Raw genomic sequence first — 10,290 nt, 5'->3', positions numbered from 1 at the left:
TACTCAGCCATAAAATGGAATGAAATTGAGTTATTTGTAGTGAGGTGGATGGACCTAGAGTCTGTCATACAGAGCAAAGTAAGCCAGAAAGAGAAAAAAAAAAAAAATACCGTATGCTAACTCATGGAATCTAAAAGAAAAAGAAAAAGGAAAAAAAGATGGTACAGATGAGGTGAACCCAGTAACAGGGAAAGAATAAAGATGCAGATGTAGATAACGTACTTGAGGACACAAGGTGGGGAGTGAAGGGGAAGCTGGGATGAAATGAGACAGTACCATTGACATATATACACTACTAAATATAAAATAGATAGCTAGTGGGAAGCTTCTGCATAACACAGGGAGATCAACTCGATGATGGGTGATGACTTAGAGGGCTGGGATGGGAAGGGTGGGAAGAAGTTGTGGGAGGGAGGGGATATATGTATAAATACAGCTGATTCATTTTGTTGTACAGCAAAAATTGGCACAACAGTGTAAGGCAATTACATTCCAATAAAGAACTAAAAAGAGAAAAAAAAAAATTAGAGGCTTTGTCCTGGGGCACGGTGCAAGCTGTGGAAGGTAAGATAAGAAAGGAACTGTTGGGGTTTGCTTTGCTTCTCTTCAACTGCTGTCTTGGGAAAATAAGTTACATCCAGCATAAGCAGTAACTCAGCTCTCCAGTGCATTCCAGGGTAAAATCAGGGCTGTAGGAAAGCCCTGTGAGAATGGAAAGCTGAGGAAACAGTGGGGCTGCCAGATGAGGACATTTGATTCTCTTCCCTCTCCAAACCCTCAGGGCCCTGTGAATTATAATCTAAGGAGTGTTTCTTCCAAGATTGTGTGCCCTTTGAGGACACAAATCTAATCTGAGCAGATATTTTGGAGAATTTGAAATGATAAACTATTCTGATGTTTGGAGGTCTCCATTCTAGGGTTCACATACAGTTCCCTATCTCAAAAGTTTATCAAGTTGACCCAGAGGATAGTCTGACTTATCCCAATACTCAAAAATCTTGTCAAGATAAACCATACTTTCCCTTAAGCTTCTTGTAAAGCTGCTGAGGACAACACATGTCATTTCTTATAAGATTTATTCTTTGTTTTAGAGAAGAGATTTGTGAGGCATATCCTTGAGATCTTTCCAGGATATGTTTCTAACAGAATAGTTCCCTGAAGAAGCACCTTATGTCTTTCTGACATTTTATGAAGTCCCATTCTGCATTTCACCTTTGCTCCAAAGCCCTCTCTTAATTTGAAAATAAGTGAAGGCCTGGCAATGAGAAACAAAATTTTACTTTGAATCCAGTAAGTACTGGTTCCTTTCTTTTTCCTGTAAATTTTACTTGAAAATGGAATAATTAATTTTCACTTCATCTCTTTCCTCCATTATTGTACCATAGACAGTGAAAAATTCCAAGTGGTGTTTTAAACATTCTACCTTGAAATTTCCTTAGCCTGAATCACCCAGTTCATTTTTTATTTTTCAGGTTATCATAAGTGACAGTTATTTCTGTAATTCCTACCAACTATATGATGAAAATCGCACTTCTTCCAGCTTCTCAAATAGCATGTTCTTCACATTCCTTGAAGCCTCCACTGATCTTGGCTTTCACTGGGCTTCTGCTAACTGACTCCTGCAGGCCCTTGAGGCTTTGACCAGCACTCTCCAAATATCCTTCACTTTTCACCCAGCCACCTGATCCTTAAGACATTTCTGCATCTTTTAAATATTTGTTATCAAAGAACACACTTCCAGGTACTATGAAAACCACCTTCAAACTTAGAGGCACAATTTTTCTTTCTCATATATATGCAATCTTGGCAGGACTTAGCAAAGAATATTTCATCTCTACTTGACTCAGCACCAGATAGCAAATTAAAATATATGATTATAATTGTAGATAATTGTGCAAGATGGTCTCCTTGCACATCTATCAGTTTTGCTTCACATACTGTAAAACTTATGTTAGGAATATTTTGGATTGTTATATCCTCTAGATGAATTGATCCCCTTTATCATTAGGAAATGACTCCCTTTATCTCTGGTAAATGTCTCTTCTCTGAAATCTGTTTTAACATTAACAGACCCCTTCCAACTTTGCCTTTGAACTATTTATGTCTTTATATTTAAGCTATTCTTTTTTTCTTCAATTCAAAAATCTATGCCTTTTTGATTAGGGGGTTTAGACTATGTACATTTAATGTTACTACTGACATGGTTAGGTATAGTCTATCATCTGTTGTCTTTTGTTCTTTGGTCAATCTTCCTTTTTTTTCTGCCTGCTTTGGAATTAACTATTTTTATGATTCCATTTTATTTCTTTTCTTGCCTATTAGTTTAATCCTTTGTTTCATGATGTTAGTGGTTTCTGTAAGGATTAGAGTATACATACTTATGAGTCTACCACTAAGTGATATGATGCCACTTCAAGTATAGTAAGAACTTTGCAAATATATGCTTTGATTTCTCATTTCCTGGTCATTATGTTATGCTATGTTATGTTATTTATTTATTTATTTATTTTTGGTTTAGACTTTATGTATGCATGTGTTATAAATCCCACCGTGCATTGCTATTTTTATTTAAATATTTATTATTTTATTTTAAATAGTCAATTATCTTACATAGGCTTAAGTAATAAGAAAAACACCTTACACATTGACTAATGTAGTTACTATTTCTGGTGTCCTGCTTTCTTTCCTGTAGAATTGTGTTTACATTTGGTGATGTTTTCCTTCTTCCCACTGGACTTCCTAAACATTTCCTGTAGTATGAGACTTCAGGGAAATGAATTCTTTTGCTTTTCATATGTTTGAAAACATCTTTTAAAAATTGTTTATTTTTGAAATATACTTGATATAGTGTTCTAAGTCGACAATTTTTTTTTCTTTCAGATGTTTAAAGAAATTGCTCTACTGTTTTCTCATTTGCATAATTTTTGATTAGAAATCTGCTGGCATCCTTATCACTGTTCCTCTGTATGTAATGTGCCTTTTGCTCTGGCTGCTTTTAATATTTTCTACTTATTGGATTTGAGTGATAAGACTTGGTGTAGTTTTCTTCATGTTTCTTGTGCTTAGGGATTATTGGGATTCTTAGATTTGTGAGTTTGTCATTTTATGGAAAAATTTCCCTGTTGTATCTGCAAATATTAATCCCTTTACCATCTAAGAAACTCAAATTATTATATATAATATTATATTATAATTATTGGCCACTTGAAGTTGCCCCACAGCCCACTAATGGTCTTCTATTTTTCTATTCTTTTTTAAATTTCCATTTATCATTTTGGATAACTTCTATCAGAATGTTTTTAAATTCATTAATCTTTAACCTGCAATGTCTAAGTGGCCTTTAAGCTTACTGAGTTCATGTTTCATGTCAGATCATGTAGTTTCATATCCAGAAATTTGATTTGGGTCTTCTTTTTATATTGTTCTTGTTTTTACTTAGCATATTCAATCTTTTATCTAACTTTTTGAACATATAAACATAGTGTTTTAAAGTGTTTAGCTACTAATTCTATCATCTCTGTTATTTCTGAGTCAGTTTGCCTTAATGATTTTTAGCCTCATTATGGCTTAATTTTTAATGCTTCTTTGCACAGCAAATCATTTATTATTGGGTGCCAGGCATTGTGTATTTTAATACTTTGATGAATACTAGATATTTTTGTATTCATAAAATGTTCTTGAGTAGTTATTTAATATTGTTATAAATGTTGTTGGTTACTGTTAAGTTACATGGAAATAGTTTGACCATTTTAGGTCCTGCTTTTAAAAAAAGTGTATGTGGAATGAGAGCTAAGACTGTTCTCCACTACTGATGTAAAGCCTTTATGAGTACTCTACTCATGACCCCATGAATTATGAAGCTTTCCAGACTGGCTGGTAGGAATAGGCATCATTCCCAGCCCCATGTGAACGCTGAGCTCTGTTCCCTCTAATCCTTTCATTTATTTTTTTCACTAGTCTTTGGTGGTTTCCTCACACATATGCATATATCAGTGCTCTGCTGAATGCTCAGAGGAAATCTGCCATAGATCTCTAGAGTTTTCTATACAGGTCTCTCCTCACTGGCACTCTGCCTTGAAAATAGTAGCTGCCTGGCTTTCCTCAGATTCTCAGCAACATCTCTTGAACTCAGAAAGTTTGCAGGGCTTTGCCTGGGTTCTTTTTCCCTGTGCCACTTCCTGGAAATTCTCTCTAGGCAGAAACCTGAGGCAATAGTATATCTCAAATGATTTGTCTCTTATGTCTCAGGAATACTTGTTCCTTGTTGTCTGATATTCAGTATTTTGCAAACCATCATTCTATGTATTTTGTCTGCTTTTCTGTTGTTGTTTCAGATGGGAGAATAAAACTTGTCCCTTTTAATCCATTTTGGTTGATTTATTTCACCTCTTCTCTTTCAAAAATAATTCAAGACAAAACAGAAAAGAAAAAAAAAAAAACCTTTTTCAAACCTTCTATAAAACATGTCTATTCCAGAAATTATATCTATATCTATGTTTCCCTCAAATTCTTGGATTCTGTTGTTGTTTATCATTACTTTTCTACTTTATTTATACCCACGGCCACCATTCCACTGACCTCATTTCTAAAGTCATCATAGATACCCCTATTGCTATATATAATTGACATCAATTCACCCTTATCTTGCTTGAACTTTTTTAATAACTGAAACAATTGACCATTATTTAAAACACTATATTCCCCTGATACTTTCTACTTCCCTGAACATTCCATAATATCTTTTGCAAATCCTTATGAGTTTATCTGTCTTTGCCTAAATAATGCTAGTCTTTAGAGTTCTTTATTAGACCCTCATCTTCTCTTGCACTTTACCGTGAACACTGACAATTCATCCACTCCCTATACAAAGATGATTATCAAATCTGTATTTATGTGCCATCCTTGTTTCTCATTTGTTGTTTCTGATGTAAGAACTATGAAACTGGAAAATAGCAATTACTCTTACCTTTCTCTTTTTCTACTCATATATAGTTAATAACTTAGAAAATCTAACCCCTAAATTTCTGTCAAAATCACACATATGTACTTCATATAGCTACTAAGATCCACCACTATTTCTTGAATTGCTTGATATAATACTTCCTAATTAATATCCCCGCCTCTTGTTTTATATTTTTAAACTGATTCTCTACACTGTAGCCAGAGTTATCTTCCTATAACAGTTTTTTTTTTTTTAATAATTTCACTACCCTGCTTAAAACCATTCAATGTGTCCCTATTGCTTTTAGATACATACCCAAATCACTCTATCTGGCTTACAAAGCTCTGCATGTTATGAATATTCCTCATGTGTTTATCACATCTCCATCACTGACCTCTTTTTTCAATCTGTATTTGCCAAATTTAGTGACTTCAAAGATCTGCTTTATCTTGCCTTCATTCCTGTGCACTTATTTTTGATATGCCTGAAATACTCTTCACTGTCTCATCCTGTCATCTTTTATCTTGCAAATACCCATTCATCTTTCATGTTGCCAACTCCTCCTCAAAGCAATCCTCACTGATGCCCAAAATTCAGGTGAATGCTTTTTTATAAGTTCATGTGATATACCTGACTTCAGATATGTTATATATCATTTTTTCTTCCTCTATGCCTTGCTTCCTTGAAGGTAGATACTGTACTTATTTTATTTGATGTTATAAATATAGTATATGATATAGCACCTACCACATAGAAATTCGTTGATGAATACCTTTATTTATCCAAAAACATTTATTTAACATCTGCTATATGTCAAACATTGTCTTAAGCACTTATGTTACTCCAATGACAAGAATCACTGCCTTTATGGAATTTACATTCTACTGTGCTCCACAGATAATTAACAACAAGCATTATAAATAAGTATTGTTATATTATGCTTGAACATGATAAATACCACGATGGAAAAATCAAATAAACCAAAATTTCAAGCATGAATGATCAGGGAAAGAGAATGAATGAGAGAGGAAAGGATCCCACATAGTCCTCAGCAAAAAGATGAAAATTCAGCAAATATTTGAAGAATATTAGATATTTATCTATCTATGTATATAGCTGGGGAAAAGTATTTCAGGGAGAAAATACAGGTTGAAAACAAATGCTTAAAATTAGAGTGTGCCCATGTGTTTGAAAAATAGCAAGGAGCCCACAGTGGCAGAAGCAGAGAGAGCAAGGGAGGAAATAAGAAAGGTAAAAGGGGTCACAGCATTTAAGGACTTTGACTTTTACTCTGAGTTAAGTGGGAAAACATTGCAAAATTTTCAGCTGAGAAGGTACATAATCCTACTTATGTGTTAAAAGAATTACTCTGACATTTGTGTTGAAAATAAACTTCACAGGTGCAAAAGTAAATTTATGTTTCTATCTTTGAAGGTGTATTAGTGTCTTATTGCTGCTGTGACAAATTAACACAAATAGTGGCTTCAAATAATGTAAATCTATTATCTTACAGTTCTGGAGGTCAGAAATTCTAAATCAGTTTTATGGGGTTAAAATCAACATATTAAAAGGGCTGCATTTCTTCTGGAGGCTCCAAAAGAGAATCTGTTTCTTGTCTCTTTTCAAGATTCTAGAGGCTGCTCATCTTTCTTGGCCCATGGTCCTCAATGTCATCACTCTGACCTTTGCTTCCATCATCACATCTCCTGTGACTCTGACCCTCCAGCTTCCTCTTATAATAGCCTTTGTGACTACCCTGGACCCACTCACATAATCCAGGATAATCTCTCCTTCTCAAGATCTTTAATGACAAATTCAAAGTCTCTTTTGCCATGAAAGTAACATATTAACAGGTTTTGGGAATTAGGAAATTGACATCTTGGGCTGGGAGGCATTATTTTGCCTACCACAGAGGCCTGCACACTCAACTAAGAAAGAGCTTGTGGATGTGACCAGAGTTGTAGAAATGGATGCAATAGAAAGATGGATACCTAGATGTAGAAATAGATATACTTTTTATTAAAGTAAAGCAAATATTTGGTAAAATATATGTTTAAGCACTTATTTAATGAATATATATATATATATATAAATACCTACTTAACATCACTTAGATTATGTCATAAAACATTTCTAGGACTCTACAAAGATCCCTCATTCCTTGTCCCAGTAAACCATCCCCCTCAAAAAAACAAAATAAAAACAAAAACAAAAACAAATCAAACTGAAAAACCCAAACAACAACAAAGATCCACTATTTTGTCATCTACTAACATAAATTAGTTTTGTCTATTTTGAAATTTATGTAAACAAAACCATACAGAATATACTCTTCTGTGTTTTTTTTTTTAATTCAAAATAACATCTGGGAGATTTATCTGTATCATGGCTGAATATCATTCCACTTCATAAATACATGACAATTTATCCATTCTATTCTAAATATTCAGATTTGGGCTTTTATGAATAAGTATGGTATGAACATCCTTACACGGATCTTGGGATGAATATGAATTTAGATCCCTTTTCAGACCATTAAAAACCAACTCCACATAGGTTATAAACCTAAATGTGAAAGATCAAACAGTAAATATTCTACAAGCAAACAAAGGAGACGATTTTTACCACTCTATAGAAAGGTTTCTTAAACAGGAGACCAAAACCTGTAACCATAAAGAAAAAGCCTGATACATTGGATATATTTAAAAATTAAAGACAACAGCATTTCTTGAGAAAGTGAATATGCAATATGAAAGAGAGATGATCAGTCTGGCCCCAGGTTTGGCTTGAGTAACGCAAAGGTGGAATTCAGACAGACAAGTTTGGTCTAGGTTTTTGGAGGTGCGTAGCCATTCAGTTTTGGGCATATCTAATTAGAGATGTCTCTTAGATAGCCAAGTGGAGAAATCAAATAGACATATTGATATGTGAATATAAAGTTTGTAAGAATCATCTCAATTGAAGATAATTTGGGATATCATTTGCATATTAAAGCTATTTAAAGACATCAGAGTGTGAAAAATCACCAAGACGGTGAGTGCAGATACAGAAGAGAAAAAAATTAAGAAACTTAAATCCAGGATACTCCAATGTTAAGAAGCCCAAGAGGGAAAGGGGGAAATAAAAAGATATCAGTGAAATAAGAAGACCAACCTGTTCTCCAATGTAAAAGAATTTTATCATTGTCTAAGGAGTAATACATATTACTTTATGGTAAATAAAATGAAGGCTGAGAGTGTGTGGATTGTGGTTGTATTTATAATTGCAGTTAAAGTGCAGTGATGGCAGCAAAATCCTGATTGGGAATCTTGATTGGAGAGTGAGATTAAGAGAATAAGACAGTGAGTATAATCAATGCCAAGTAAAGAAATATGGTAGTTTTCGGTGGGCAAAGTATGCTCAGAGAAGTTGTTTGTTTGTTTTTCTTAGCTTTGAGTTAACTGAAATTAACTAGTCTTATGATTTTGCCAAAGAAGTACAACAAAGGGAGAAGAAGCCAGGGGAGTCAAAAGTGTATGAAAGGGAATTACTTTAATAATTGAACACAGAGTTTAAACTAGCTAAGTAAGAAGTTGAAGACATCAAGGGATGTGGTATAATGAAAGGTGATAGATCTTCGGATATGAAATACTAGTGGGGTAGGAGAAATGTTGGGTTAGGTTTATAAAGCGAATGAATTGTAAAGATAGGTGATGGCAATGAGGGGATGAGATGCAGATTATAGAGTCACTGGAATTATTGGCAAAGACAAGACCTAGTTTATGAATACAAAAGTATAAGGCTGGTGTAATGTAGAGTATTGGATCATTGGAGGAAGGGAGTTTGAAAAACATGAATCTAAGATATGGAAGTTTTATCTGTGCTGTGTGTTTGGAAAGCACCTAGCATTTCTATGAGAGTAGTAGTAGAGAGGATGACTGTGAGCCAGGAGCTAAAAAAATCACTAAATAATAAGGATAAATGACCAAGGGGTTGTTAGTTAATAAGAAAAATGAGGAGCTGTTATATATAGCACCTAATGATATGAGAGTCAAAACTGCATAATTTAGAAATAAGGAAAGGAGACTATCCAGAAAGCAGAAATGAGAAACAAAAAAGACACTTACTGAATCTTCAGGCCCAGTGGAAGAAGTGATACAGGAGGAAACACAGTCATGATTTTAGAGGACTTCTGGGAATACAACATTCTTATCAGAAACCCAGAGAGGAAGGGACAGGTTTTTATTAGAGCTAGAAAATTATAGGAAAGTTCTGAAAAAAAAAAGGTGATGATATAGTGTAGAGTATGAGATTCAGGTTTGAGTGTGGGGTGAACCTCAGGAACAGAATTGGGGATGTACAGAGCTTCAAATGGATGGGATTAGAATATGAAAAGCAAAGATGACAATATTTGGGGGCCTCCTATATTTATGGCTAAAAACTAGGAATAAGGGCATGCTATTGATCTTGATGAAAGTAAGGAAAATATCAGTGAAGATATTTAGCTTTGTAACTGATGATGACAATATAAAGACTAAGACCAGTGCACATGATTACCTTTGACTCTCACTTCCATCCTTCAACCCTCACAGTGAAGGGTGAATGAATAAATGACGTAGGTATTAAGAAAACTGATCTTTTAAGAAGAAAGACCTAGACAATATTTAAAAATCATATGGAATGCAATTTCACATAGGGGAGGTTGGGTATTTCTAGAAGACCAGTGGCTTTCAGGCTATTGAAGAATGGGTATTACTACCTCCCACTTAATATGAGAAAAGGTTTGTGCAAGTGTATCCTTGGAAACCTCCATGAAGAGGCATTTCAGGGATGGCAGTTAGCTTAGCAAGCCACAGTGTCACATGGATAATTCTTAGACAAAACATTTCTAGTCAGCAGAGGTCAGCTCCATTTCTAAGCAGCACATTATTCTTGATTCCTAATGGGGACTTCAATCTCTCTTCCCTAACAGGGACTGTGATTATCCTCCTGAATCAATGATACAACTGTCTGGGATGAAGGAGAAGCAAATGTTACAACATTTTAAGACCAATCAGGGAACATAACTAATGAAGAAGACACTATAGAGTGAAAAATTACCAACAGAATTCCTTCTAAATGATGCTTCAGAGATGAGCTCTTCTGTCACCTCTTAAAAGATACCATTTAAAAGATAGCACTTAAATATGTGATGATTCTTTTTTAAATAGAGTAACATAAAGAGCAAATAACATGAGAATGTGGTGACGGCAGAAATGTCACTGTGATATTGAAGAATCTGCGGAAAGTGACAAACCTCATCACAGTTGGATTAAATCACAAAGGAATAGAAACTAGAGGAAAGTCAGCTGAAATTAAATGGCCACAAG

Source organism: Hippopotamus amphibius, chromosome 1 (genome assembly GCF_030028045.1).
Source record: "Hippopotamus amphibius kiboko isolate mHipAmp2 chromosome 1, mHipAmp2.hap2, whole genome shotgun sequence".
Classification (NCBI taxonomy): Eukaryota; Metazoa; Chordata; class Mammalia; order Artiodactyla; family Hippopotamidae; genus Hippopotamus; species Hippopotamus amphibius.
Note: the sequence above shows the minus strand (reverse complement) of the source record.